Genomic DNA, 14,438 nt, shown 5'->3' on the forward strand with positions numbered 1-14,438 from the left:
AAAATTGGATTTAAGAAAAATAAAGCAAGTACCTCATGTTGCTTCCCCAAATCTACTTCATTGAAGAATTGGAGCTACAAACAATGTTCAGATTATTGCTCCTTCTGTCATGTGGTCCCTTGAGAATTTGCCAAATGTATAAATCCAGTGACTGACTTCGATGTACTTTTTTGGTTTGAGGTCTGTGACAGCAAACATAACCTCCCTCAAATGCCTATGGACCTTCTAACTGTAGCCGTTATTATAGTGGCTAAAGACACAGAGCTTTACTTGTCTTATTCCTAGCACAGTGCCCTTAGCAGGCATACATAAAACGTGGTCAGATAAATATGTCAGATAAACATCTGAAAAAGTGTGAGATGTCATTAGAAGTTCATTCAGCTACAAGAACAGAAAACCCTGCTACAGCAGCTTAAACAAGTAAGGAGTTTGTTTTTCTCAGAGAACGAGAAGTCTGGAGGTGAGAAGGCTGGGGCTGGGAAAGGGGTTCCGATGTGAACGTCATCTGAGACAGGTTCCTTCTGTCTTCCCGCACCACCCTCCTTAGCATGGTGCTTTCATCCCCACTTCCCCAAGTTGCAGCACAAAGACGGGCAGAGGCGTGTGCCAGTAGGGTCTTGTCTTGTCTTGTCTGTTTTCTTTTCTTTTCTTTCTCTCTCTCTTTCTCTCTCTCTCTCTCTCTGTCTCTGTCTCTTTCTCTTTCTTTCTTTCAAGACGGAGTCTCACTCAATGGCACGATCTCGGCTCACTAAAACCTCCGCTTCCCAGGTTCAAGTGATTCTTCTGCCTCAACCTCCGAGTAGCTGGGATTACAGACGTGTGCCACCATGCCCCGCTAAGTTTTGTATTTTTAGTAAAGATGGGGTTTCACCATGTTGATCAGGCTGGTCTTGAACTCTTGACCTCGTGATCTGCCCCCTCAGCCTGCCAAAGTGCTGGGATTACAGGTGTGAGCCACCGCGCCTGGCCTGTCCTTCTTTATAATAAATAATAATAATAACAGCTTTTCTGGTAGCCCACCCCAAAAGACTTCTTACATGTCATTGGTTAGAACCATGTCACATACACACTATTAACGGTAAGGGAAATTGAGAGAATCTAGTGTTTTAGATGGACACGTTGCCAATACATCAAAATAAGAATTTTGGGCCGGGCACAGTGGCTCACACCTGTAAATCCAGCACTTTGGGAGGTCAAGGCAGGTAGATCACCTGAGGTCAGGAGTTCAAGACCAGCCTGGCCAACCTGGTGAAACCCCATCTCTACTAAAAATACAAAAAATCAGCCGGGCGTGCTGGCAGGCGCCTATAGTCCCAGCTACTCAGGAGGCTGAGGCAGGAGAATCGCTTGAACCCAGGAGGCAGAGGTTGCAGTGAGCCGAGATCATGCCACTTGCACTCCAGCCTGGGCAACAAGAGCAAAACTCCGTCTCAAAAAATAATAATAATAACAAAATAGGAATTTTGTTAATAAGGCAGGGGAGAGAATGAACATTGGGTAGGCAGCCAGCAGTGTCTGCCATAGTGTGTTTGATGAGTCATAGATCCCGTCTCTAAATAGATTATTTGTTTTGGTTTTTTGTTTGTTTTACTACAGTTTGTTTTACAGTGGGTCTAGGGGAACTTTTTTAAATGGTAGAGTGCAAGGACCACTCTGAGAACTGCTAATTATGTAGGTCTGGGCTGGGTCTATATATCTCCATTACGGACTGGCACGTCAGGTCATCTGAGGGCAGGTGGTTGCGGGAATACATTTTGAGAAACACCGAATGTCGGGTAGTTTAGCAGAAGCGCCTTCATTTTATTTCTGTTAGCTTTTTGCCTCACTCCTCTTGAGGAGTATTACTTTATTTTTTAATTTTCTACTTTGGTCAACATAAATCAATGTAGAATCTTAGAAGTCATTCGTTGTAGAAGGTTTTTACTGAGTTTATACTGAATACATAACCCTAGCGGCAATTACTTCAATGCTTTGGGTTGTGTTTTTCTGATATTAACATATCCTAAATAGTATGCAAATACTGGCCATTTCTTCTTCTCTTTTCCAGTTCTGGATGACATCGATTGACATCCTGCCTGGAAGGATGAGGGTTTAGCTCCTTTACACCCCCACCCTCCCTCTCACCTTTACATCCCTTTCTTTTAAGTTCCCAATATGGTTATATCCTAAATTTCTGATATGTCAATGTTTGGCGTTTACATTATCATGACCATGTATATATTATTCCCAACTAAGGCATGTGATACACCATGATCTTTACATTTCCCTTCTTGACCAGTCTTTTCCCCCTCCCCCTGGAACGGGGTGTAGGAATTGCTACGTTTTCTTTAGTTGTTTAGTTGTTTGAGAAGTCATCACCAAGGAGACATTTTCTGGAGCCAAGGAAACTCATGGGGGCCCTCTGAGTGCTGCTAATTGCATGGAGCTGTTGAGTGGGGAAGAAAAAGCAGGCCGCCATCAAGAAGCATTTGGGGTAAATTTTTTAAGCACATCTGAAAAGCAAGAGTCTAGAACCTCCACGGTCCCTGTCTGTCGTGATTTATTTTCTCATTCTAAATACATATGCACTTTTTTTTTTTCTATCTAGGCCATCTCTTGTGGAATACATATGTACTTTCATACCCAATTATGTACAGTTTTTGTAATTTTATGCCTTTTTCTTGAAGAAGGCTCCCAAAAGTGTCTGAGATTCAGGCCCCATAAGATGCAGTTGCTTTTTGAGCTTGTGCCCATTTAAGAGGTCACTTTTCTTCCTTCACACTTGATTGCTGGTTTGGCTGCGTATGGGACATTAATTAGAAATCATTTCCTGTCCCAATTTTGAAAACATCACTCTACTTTCTTATGGTGCTGTTGAGAAGCTGATGCCATTCTAATTCCTGATCCCTTGTATTTCGTTTTAATATCTGGGCATTTGTAGGGTTTTCTTTATTGCTTATATTCTGATATTTCATGATGTTGTTCTTTAATGTTGGGGTGGGGTTTTTGGCGGAGGGGAAACAGGGAGGTATTGGTCACTGTCTTAGGTATTTTATAGGCCTTTTCAATCCAAAAATTACATTCTTCAGTTCTGAGTAGTATTCTTCTGTTATATAATTTTCTCGTTCTTTCTTTCTGAAGCTTAAATTACTTAGACTGAATCTGAAAATGGGATCTCTTGGATCTGTCCCGTAATTTCACCTTTTTTATTAAAATAAAAAAAAAATCCCATGTTTTTTAGTTCTAATAAATCTTCCAACACTGCTATTAAATGTTTACATTCTACCATTGTATTTTTAATTCTCAGAAGCTTTTATTGGCAAGCGGTGTGGTCTTCTAAATGGTTTTTACAGTATCCTGTTCTCATTTCATGAATGCAGTATCTTCTATTATTTCTCTGAGAATATTCATTCAGTACTTTTTCTACATTTTAAAAGTTTTCTTCAGCTACCTACAATGTCTGTGTCTATTTTCAAAGTGACTTTTAATGTAGCTTTTGGCCTGCCTCTCACATTGGAAGCTTTATTCGCGTGTACGTGTTTAGGGATGGTGCGCGGCGTCTGTGAGCGTGGCTTGTAGTTTGGCGGGCTTCATTGTAGGGTGGTTAGACAGAGAAGGCCTTTTTGATGGCTTATCATTGTCTGTCTCTAGTGCTTTCTAGTACATATAATGGGTTTCTCTGTAGAAAGATCTCATTTCTAGGCATTTATTCCTGTTTGAGAAAAGTCAAATAAAAACTTAGATGTATTTATTATGTCATCTGCTTAATAGCAGAGGTTCTTGTTGTAAGGTGGATGCGTGGAAGTCTAGGATTCAAAATGGGAAATGTGTCCTTGACTCTGCCTCCACTTTGAAGTTCCTGATGTTCTCCACGTTTTCTTTTCTATTGAAACATAAAAATAAAAAACTCCGAGATATTAGGGAATGAAAACTCTTTGAATACATGTACAACTAATTACTTTTTGATAACTATTTGCAAAATATTCATTACCCACCTACAAGGAAACAGTCACTAATCCAGTATAAATTAGGGCCTCTGGAGATGCTCCCTGTCTTGCCAGTGTTTTTCTTTACAAGTTGTGTAGGTGGAGGGCTTAGCTAAGATGGAAAAGTATAATTGGCACAGTGTTTTTCTTTGATGGATTACATTGGGAAAACACTTTTCTAATACCTCTAGAATTTGGGACAGAATTTCTGCCCTTGAAGATGACCCTCCAAATCCATGCAGTTTTCCCCTTGTGCAGCCCAACAGTGATCATCAAAACTTGGAGCAGATTCATCTTTATTTATTTATTTTTTTTCTGGGAAAGGTTTAGATCAGGTGAAGGGAACAGATACTATGTATGATAGGAATAGTTCCTGCTTTAGCTTCCTAAGGCCTCTCTCTTGGAAAGCCTGCCCATTAGACCCTGGAGTTTTTGCTGTTAGCTTTCCCTTCTTAGAGGCCTTCAAAAAAGACTGCAAACTTCCTGACAGCAGGGGCCCAGGCTGGTCACCTCTGCAACTCCATCGCCCAGAACAGTGCCTTATGCGTAACAGGCACTTGATAAATGTTAGTTGACTTAAATTGACCCTATTATCTGTTTTAAACTAGCCCTTCCTACCTGTCCCCTTGCTACTTCCTCTGTTTCTCTTACATCTTTTTATGTCACCACCTCTTGGATGATGCTACCTCATTCTCAAATCTGATGGTATGGAATAGCTATAAGAAAACAAACTTAGAAGATCTCTAATTACTAGGACTCTAAGCAGAATTTCCAGGATTGAAAACTCCCCATATCACCTTATTAAATATCTAATTATTTCTCAGGTTATCACCAACCATCCTGCATTGAGTCCCTCCTGAGCCACAGTTCAGTTTGGATTATTTTTTCCTCATGTTCCATCCCTTGACTGTAGTGCCCTTCCCTTCCTTCCAGTGTCCTTGATCGGCCTCCACTTTGATCCAGAGCTTCTCTTTGATCTGTTCTAATGGTCATTTTTCTGCCTCCTCCCCTACATCAATCTACCATCTGGCATATTTTATACATTATACAAAGCACATTTTTGCACCGGTTTCAGAATACCTACCTGTCAATCAGACAGACATCTTTCAAACCTAACTCAGACCCACGATGAAAGTCTCTCTCTTCTGGCCATTACTGAGATAGCTCCTGCTTTGGTCTCACTGGGGCTGTTTATTTCTCTATGGGAGGTTCTAGAACAGTAACTAAACTACAGTGCAACACAGTGGTCTGTAGATTAGTGTTTCTCAATCATCAGCACTAACAATAGAATCTAAACTCCCAAGGACCTGGAGACTTGGTTGAGAACAGCCTGGCATAAGTGCAGTCTCTCTTAATACTAAAAAATGTATGCTACCCCAAAATATGTCTGTATCTGTTTGAAAATGAAAATCATTTTTCCAGAATCTTTAGATGAAATTGATACTCAAGTATTATGTTCATCTTGTGATTTCAGATATCATCTGGGGGGAGAGGATTCACATATATGCCAGTCTGTGAGACACAGCAGTAGAAACCAAAGGACTTACCTAGCGCTAAGAATTGTATGAAAATAGTGATGGTACCAACAACTTTACCAACGGCTAGATTTAGGAGACAGTGTTCTCTTGATTCAACATGAAGGCTAAGCTGCATCAGTTCAGTTCAGTTCAATTCAAGAACTATTATTATATAATATCAAGCTTGTGCTAGTTTATGATGGAGATAATAAGGTCTCTGCTCTTGAAGATTCTGTAGACTAATGGGCAAAACATATGTCACTATATAATTTTAATATAACATGATAAGTGATAAAAATCATGGTATGTATAAGGTCCTTTGAAAACACAGAGGTGGGGCACTTAGCCCAGCCTGGAGATTCACAGAGGCTTCCTGGAGGAGGTAAGGCCTAAATACAGAAACCAAGTAAGAGGAATGAAAAGGATGTGCAATGTAGAGAGACAACTTGAGCAAAGGGGACACTGTCAGGTTCACGGCAGGGAGAATTGGAAGGTGATGCTGGAGAGGAGCCACATCCAGGTATACCTAATGCAAGGGGACGTAGACCCCTCCACGGGCTGCTGGTTAGCCAATGGAACATTATCCATTCTCTAGTAGTGTAGTCACATGTACACGGAAGGTGGATGACTGGCTGCGGGGTGGAAGGATTCATGGACAGCAGGACTAGAGGCCTCGCAGTCATTTAGGAAAAAGACAATGAGAGCCCAAATGAGATCGTTGCTGCAGGCACAGAAGGGAAAGAGAATATCAAGATACTTGGGGAAGTGAATTTAGCAGAATTTTGGTGGCAACGGTGAGGGGAGAAGAGAGTCCGGAATGACTGCCAGGATTCTGGCTTTCTGGGTGACTGGACCTTAAGCCATTGCCCAAGTTTGGGATATGAGAAGAGAAGCCGATTCGGTGGGGAAAGAAGATGGTGAATTCAGTGTTGGACATACTGATTTGAGGTGTCTAAGAAACATCTATATGTTTATGTGCATGTCTGTCTATTCAGCAGGTTGTTGGATCTGGGAGTCTGAGACTTAGAGACAAGGTCAGAGCTGGAGATGAAGTTGTGGGAGTCACCAGTGTGCAAGTGGTGATTAATCCATGGGTGTGTGTGAGAGTTCTTGCAAGGGGAAGAGGAAATGGAAGTAAGGGCTTATGCAAGGAGGACTGTTGAGTAAAGTGGAAGATCCCAGCCTCTGCCTATTCACTAATGTCAGTGCTGAAGCCGCTCACTAGCAGTGGACGCTGAGGGAAGGAAGAAAGGAGACTGTCTGTAAACTTGAGCACTTTTTCTAAGAGGTGGAGAAGGCGGAGAGCTCAAGCCTTGAAGAAATGTTCCTTAGTGGCCTGGCATCTCGGAAATGTGACTCCATGACTTTGGAGAGATCTTTCCATCATTATTTTCCTTTAGCACCCAGAAAGAAAATTATGAGCTAAATGTATTCTTTCACATGGCTGAGTTAAGAATAGTGTTAATTACTGAAATATATGTAAGGGGTTTTTTTGTTTTGTTTTTTTGGTTGTTTCAAAACTAAGCCCACCTTTGAAGTCCAGAGATGTCCTTTCACTCTAATGTATGCTGAGGTGACAACTGGTAACTGCTTCTTTGTAGGTAATATCCATAGCCTTAGTTTCATCCTCTCTTCTCCATGACTAAAACTTGCTCCAACTTCTACATTTCGTTTTTGTGATATAATAATAAGGAGCAAAGACGTGAAGGGATTTCAGAATTCCGAAGAGCCATGGAGAGTCCCTCTTCCAAACTCCCTATTTAACAAATAAAGAAATTAGGACCCTCAGAGGCTTTGTGTCTCTCGTTCAAGGTCACAGAGTGAATTCCTAGCAGCATTCAGGCTAGGACCCAGGTATTCTGACTCAGTGGCCAGTGTTCTTGTTAGATAGTGAGAAAATAGAATTTAGTCCAATTTGTTTTTCAATCTCGAATTCAGGATCCAGCAAAACTGCCTAATTTTCATGACAGTTTGAAGAAAGGCCCAGATCAAATGTCACCTCCTCTGTGAGGCCTGCCCGGTTTCTCAGGTGAGAGTTACCCACTTTGTGTGCTATATGCTAGGACTGCTACCAGTACGTCCCAGGACAATTAGTCTTTCACAAGTATTGTCATGTAGCTCTTAACGACAGGGACATGTTCTGAGAAATGTGTCGTTAGGAGATTTTGTTGTGCGGACATCCTAGAGTGTACTTACACAAACCCAGATGGCACAGCCTACTACACATCTAGGCTATGCGGTGTATAATGTCAGTACTGAGCATACGCCCTGTTAGCAGATGCTGAAGGGAGCCTGTAGGCGTGAGCACTTTTTCCAAGAATTGACTTCAAACCTGTACAGCACGTTACTGTACCACACACTGTAGGCAGTTACAGCACAGTGGTAAGTATGTGTGTATCTAAACATGGAAAACATGCATTCAAAATACGGTATTATGGCCAGGCTCAGTGGCTCACACCTGTAATCCCAGCAGTTTGGGAGGTGGAGGCAGGCAGATCACCTGAGGTTGGGAAGTTCGAGACCATCCTGACCAACATGGAGAAATCCCGCCTCTACTAAAAATACAAAGTTAGCCAGGCGTGATGGTGCAAGCCTGTAATCCCAGCTACTCGGGAGGCTGAGACAGGAGAATAGCTTGAACCCAGGAGGCAGAGGTTGCCATGAGCCAAGATCGTGCCATTGCACTCTAGCCTGGGCAACAAGAGCAAAACTCCACCTCAAAAATAAAATAAAATAAAAATAATTAGCTGAGCGTGGTGGTGCTGCTCCCAGCTATTCAGGAAGCTGAGGTAGGAGGATCACTTGAACCCTGGGGCGGAGGCTGCAGTGAGTTGAGATCGTGACACTGCACCCCAACCTGGGCTACAGAGTGAGACCTTGTCTCAAAAAAAAAAAAAAAAAAGGTATTATAATCTTATGGGGCCACCATCATATATGCTATCTGTCATTGACCAAAATGTCATTATGCGGCACCTGACTGTATACAGCTGTCTACTAGCTTATAAACTCCTTGCAGATAAAACTACTCATTTTATCATTATCCATTATATTATTTCCTGAGCACCCAGAAGAATCCTATATTTAATTGGCTCATATGGAAAATTTTAGAAAGAGAGAGACAGCAGGGCTGAGACTATCTTCTGCTCAGGAACCAAAACGAGCTGGGAGATAACAGAGTTCTTTTTCGTAGTAATTGTTTTCCATATCGTGGTGAAATCGTGCCAGAACAAGCTTCAGACTCTTTCTGGTCTTACTCCTTCTGACCGTGCTGTTCCAAAGAACGTCCCATACAGGATATAACAATGATGGCAGTAGCTGTCAAATTCTAAAGAGGGGGATAGACTGTGGACTTCCTCAGACCCCTGAGGCCACTGCAGAGCAGGGACGTGACTTAACTGAAGTTCAGGACTACGGCCACAGTCACGTCCACCTGTGAGCAATGGAGGACTTTCAACACGGAACCCTCTGCTTCCCCTGCATTCTGTTACTAAGCAGCTCATAGAATGCTAAGAGGTATTAACCTTGTTATTTGCAGAGTTACAAAAAGCTGAGTCAGGTAGGTTTGGCTGTATTCCAAAGCAAACCCAGACCAGAAGCCACCTGAGAGTTCCTGCCGGCAAAGACAGATTCAGAATGTATAAAAACGATGAAAATAATATTCTATGATCACCCTATAACCTACTTCCTTACTGACCAAACACACGTCTCATTCCCATTAAAAAGTTATGCTCAGCCACTACCCTCTCTAGGATTATGTGATGTTAGACAGTACTTTTGCCATTTAGGGTCAGCTACTCAAAAGCAAAGAACAGCAACTTTAGGTCAAAAGTACATTCTCCTAGGAGAGAAGCCCAAGTCCCTCCCCCATTATTGCGGGATAGTGTACAAGCACCAGACTAGAGAGGAAGCTAGCACTTATTAAACATGTATTCTAGTCAGCTGCTAGACATTTTCTGGTAAGCCTCACAGGATCCCTCCAAGGTGGTATTAATGTCCCTGTTTTAGAAGGAGGAGTACTGAGACTCAGAGACATTAGGGAACTTGTCCAAGGTCTTACCAGTAAAAGTGGCAAAACCAGGATTGAACTTAGGTCTGACACTACATAGTTCATATTCTATTATGTGACTATATTCCTCCTTAAAGGAAAATTTAGGAATTCAGTTTCCTTTAGGAAGATGTAAGAAATAGAATGTACTGAAACTAAGATAACAGGTGACTTAAGTCTTTTCTAACTCAGCCTCCCTCAGGCCCATGTGTGAGTCAGTTTCTATCCTTTCCCTGAGACTCTTGGGAACATAGGACCATAATGTCTGCTTGATTTTACTTTTAAGTATATTCTTTTGGTCAGTCCCAATCTAACAAAATTTTAAGATTTAATGCATTCTATCCATGCAAGATAATTACATGTGGTTTTGCTTGTTAAAGAAGGTGGAAATGATACAGGGTAAAGAGAGTAAGTGACATTATCTAGTTCACTCCCACCATATAGACGATTGGCTGCAACTGCCTCTCAGCCCCTGCATGTGTTATTTGCTCTGACTAGAACTCCACCCACACTACCTGACTAATGCCTGTGTGTTTTTCCAGGAAGCTTTCATGACACTACCCTCTATAATCTTTCTCCTATCTCCTCCAGGCTGAATAGCAATCCTCCCTTTGTTTTCATTGTTATGACTGTTCTCTGTATACTCTAGTAAAGTATTTTTATATTAATCATAATAGTTCAATTAATCAGTTTTCTGATTCACAGTTTGAGCTGGTTATAGGCAAGGTCCTTCTGTAAAGAGTTGATGAAATTTACTTTTAAGAGTAGAAGGATAGACAAAATGCCAAGACAATTCAATAGGGGAAAAGAATAGTCTTACTAACAAATGGCTGGGACACTTGGATATTCACATGTGAAAGAATAAAGTTGGATCCCTACCTCACACCATATACAAAAATTAAGTCAAAATAGATCAGAGGTCAGGTGCAGTGATTCACACCTGTAATCCCAGCACTTTGGGAGGCCAAGGCTGGATCATCTGAGGTCAGCAGTTCTAGACCAGCCTGACCAACATGGTGAAACCCTGTCTCTATTAAGAATACAAAATTAGCCAGGTGTGGTGGCATATGACTGTAATCCCAGCTACTCAGGAGGCTGAGGCAGGAGAATCACTTGAACCTGGGAGGCGAAGGTTGCAGTGAACCAAGATCACGCCATTGCACTCCAGCCTGGGAGACAAGAGCAAAATTCAGTCTCAAAAAATAAATAAATAGATCAGACACATAAATACAGAGCTACAACTATACAATTCTTAGAAGAAAACGTAGAAGTGAGTTTTCTGACCTTTGGTTAAGTAGTGGTTTCTTGGATATGACATCAAAAGCACAAACAAAAGAAAAAAAAAGATAAATTGGACTTCATCAAAATTACAAGCTTCTATGCTTCAAGGACAGCATCAAGAAAAGACAACTCACAAAATGGGAGAAAATATTTGCAAATAATATATCTGATAAGAAACCTGTATCTAGAATAAAGAACTATTACAACTCAATAATAGACAAATAATCCAATTAAAATGGGCAATGTATTTGAGTAGGCATTTCTCCATAGATTTACAAATGCCCAATAAGCACATGAAAAGATGCTCAACATGACTAATCATTAAGGAAACAAAACAACAAAATACCACTTCATACCCACTAGAATGGCTAAATGAAAAAAGACATAACAAGTGTTGGCAAAGATGTGAAGAAATTGCTGGTGAGATTGTGCAAGGGTCTAGTCACTTTTGAAATGTCTGACAGTTTCTCAAAATGTTAAACATAGAGTTACCATCTGACCAAGTATTCCACTCCTAGGTATACAGTCATCACCCTTTATCTGCAGGGGATATGTTCCAAGACCCCCAGTGGATGCTAAAACCATGGATAGTTAGTTCCAAACTTTTTATACACTATTTTGTTTTCCTAGATGTATATACTTATGATAAAGCTTATATAAATTAGGTATAGTAAGAGATTAACAATAATAGTAGGACTATATTAGAACTATATGTGTACTAGAACAATTACAATATACTGCTTACAATTTCATGGATGAAGATTTATTTTTACTGTAGATCTTAGCAACCTCAGCATACTATTTTTTTCTTTCCTTATTAAGAACTTTCATGTTTCCACTTAAACAAAACACTTGACAACTTCTCTTTGGCATATTCGAACTGCCAGCATCACTCCTTTTACATTTTGGAGCCATTAGGTAAAATAAGGGTTACGTGAACACAAGCATTACGATATCATGACAGTCAACCTGATAATCCAGACAGCTTACTAAGTGACTAATGGGCAGACTGTGTGTACAGTGTGGTTATGCTGGAGAAAGCGACGATTCACATCCAGGGTGGGAAGGCATGAAATTTCCTTATGCTACTCAGAATGGTCTGCAATTTAAAATTTCTAAATTATTTGTTTCTTGAAGTTTCGATTTAATGGTTTTGGACCATAATTGACTGCAGGTAACCGAGACTGCAGAAAGCAGATCCATGGATAAGGGGAGACTAGTGCATATCCAAGAGAAATGAAAACATCTATACACACAGAAACATGCGATTGTTCACAGCATCATTATTCATAACAATTCAAACATCCATCTACTAACAAGTGAATAAATAAAATGTGACACATCCATACAATGGAATATTATTTGGCCATAAAAAGGAATGAAGTGGCCAGGCGTGGTGGCTCATGCCTGTAATCCCAGCACTTTGGGAGGCTGAGGCTGGCAGATCATGAGGTCACCAGTTCGAGATCAGCCTGGCCGATATGGTGAAACCCCATCTCTACTAAAAATACAAAAATTAGCAAGGCATAGTGGTGGGCACCTGTAATCCCAGCTACTCCAGAGGCTGAGGTAGGAGAATCGTTTGAACCCAGGAGGTGGAGGTTGCAGTGAGCCAAGACCATGCCATTGCACTCCAGCCTGGGCGACAGAGCGAGATTCCGTCTCAAAAAAAAGAAAAAGAAAAAAAGGAGCCAGGCGCGGTGGCTCACACCTAGCACTTTGGGAGGCCGAGGTGGGCAGATCATGAGGTCAGGAGATCAAGACCATCCTGGCTAACACTGAAACCCCATCTCTACTAAAAATACAAAAAATTAGCCAGGCGTGGTGGCAGGCACCTGTAGTCCCAGCTACTCGGGAGGCTGAGGCAGGAGAATGGCCTGAACCTGGGAGGCGGAGCTTGCAGTGAGCAGAGATCGCGCCACTGCACTCCAGCCCAGCCTGGGCGACAGAGCAAGACTCTGTCTCAAATAAATAAATAAATAAATGAATGAAGTGCTGGTACATGCTATATCATGGATGAATCTTGAAAACATTATGCTGAGGGAAAGAGGCTGCATCTTGTATGATTTAATTTATATAAACTGTCTAAATTAGGCAAATCCACAGAGACGGAGAGCATATTAGTGACTGCCAGGGGCTTGGGGACTGGCGGGAAATGGGAATGACTACCAATGTGTATGGGAATTCTTTGGGGGTTGGTAAAAGCATTTTAAAATTGAATAGTTGTAATTTTATCTAAAACTAGATAGCAATAGTGGTTGCATAACTGTTAGTAAACCAAAAAATATGAAATTGAACACCTTAAAAGGGTGAATTTTATGGTATGTAAATTACATGTCAATAAGAGTGGGGTTTTTTTTAAGAGTAATGGCAAGAAAGTACAGAGAACCATCTTAGGGTGACTTTCAGAGCCATCAGGAAAAACTGTCACAGAAATAAAAAGTTAAAAAACTTAGTAAGGTTGTTGAAATCTTTGTAGCTTCTTTGTTATACACCTGAGAGTTATTTTTCATAGTGATTTAGTAATTAAATCTATAAAAGGAAATGTAAGTATTAATTGGCCGGGTGTGGTGGCTCACACCCATAATCCCAGCACTTTGGGAGGCTGGGGCAGGTGGATCACCTGAGGTCAGGAGTTCCAGATCAACCTGGCCAACATGGTGAAACCCCATCTCTACTAAACATACAAAAATGACCCGGGTGTGGTGGCGCACCTTTAGTCCCAGCTTCTTGGGAGGCTGAGGCAGAAGAGTTGCTTGAACCCAAGAAGTGGAGACTGGTGAGTTGAGGTTGCGCCACTGCACCCCAGCCTGGGAGACAGAGGGAGACTCTGTCTCAAAAATTAACAGAAAAATAAAAAATAAAAGGAAATGTAAGTGTGAATTGATGAATGGATAAATAACATATGGTGTTATGGGCAGAATTGTGGCCCCCCCAACCTCCAAGTGTATGTTGAAGTCCTCACCTCCAGTGCCTCAGAATATGCCTGTGTTTGGAGCCGGGGTCTTTAAAGAAGTAATCAAGCTAAAATGAGGTCATTAGGACAGTAATCCAATATGACTGGTATCCTTATAAGAGGAACTTTAAGGCTGGGGTGCGATGACCAACACCCATAATCCCAGCACTTTGGGAGGCTGAGGCAGGTGGATCACCTGAGGTCAGGAGTTCCAGACCAGCCTGGCCAACATGGTGAAACCCCATCTCTACTAAAATACAGATGTGGTGGCACGCATCTGTAGTCCTGGCTACTCGGGGAACTGAGGCAGGATAATTGCTTGAGCCCGGAAGGCAGAGGTTGCAGTGAGCCAAGATCATGCCTCTGCACTCCAGCCTGGGTGACACAAAGAGACTCCATCTCCACAAAACAAAAGACAGAAAGAAAGACAGAAAGAAAAGAAGGAAAGACGAAGGAAGGGATCAAGGTCAGGAGTTCAAGAGCCTGGAGGGATGGGTGGAGGGAGGGACTCGGGGAACTGAGGAGGGAATTGCTTGAGCCCGGAAGGAGAGGTTGCAGGAGCCAAGAAGGAAGGACTCCATCTCCAGGACAAAAGGAAAGAAAGAAGGAAGGAAGGAAGGAAGGAAGGAAGGGAGGGAGGGAGGGAAGGAAGAAAGGGAAGGAAGGAGGGAGGA

The 14,438-nt window shown here is 41.8% G+C and overlaps 2 protein-coding genes across 3 annotated transcripts in view; both read left to right on the top strand.

Annotated features, from left to right (window-relative positions):
* APLP2 (amyloid beta precursor like protein 2) overlaps window positions 1–14,438 on the top strand; it is a 726,249-nt gene that overhangs the window by 408,327 nt on the left and 303,484 nt on the right. The window lies entirely within an intron of this gene.
* Window positions 1–14,438, top strand: part of TMEM45B (transmembrane protein 45B) — a 42,232-nt gene that overhangs the window by 2,674 nt on the left and 25,120 nt on the right. The gene's annotated exons all lie outside the window — the stretch shown is intronic.

Source organism: Macaca thibetana, chromosome 14 (assembly GCF_024542745.1).
Source record: "Macaca thibetana thibetana isolate TM-01 chromosome 14, ASM2454274v1, whole genome shotgun sequence".
Taxonomy (NCBI): domain Eukaryota; kingdom Metazoa; phylum Chordata; class Mammalia; order Primates; family Cercopithecidae; genus Macaca; species Macaca thibetana.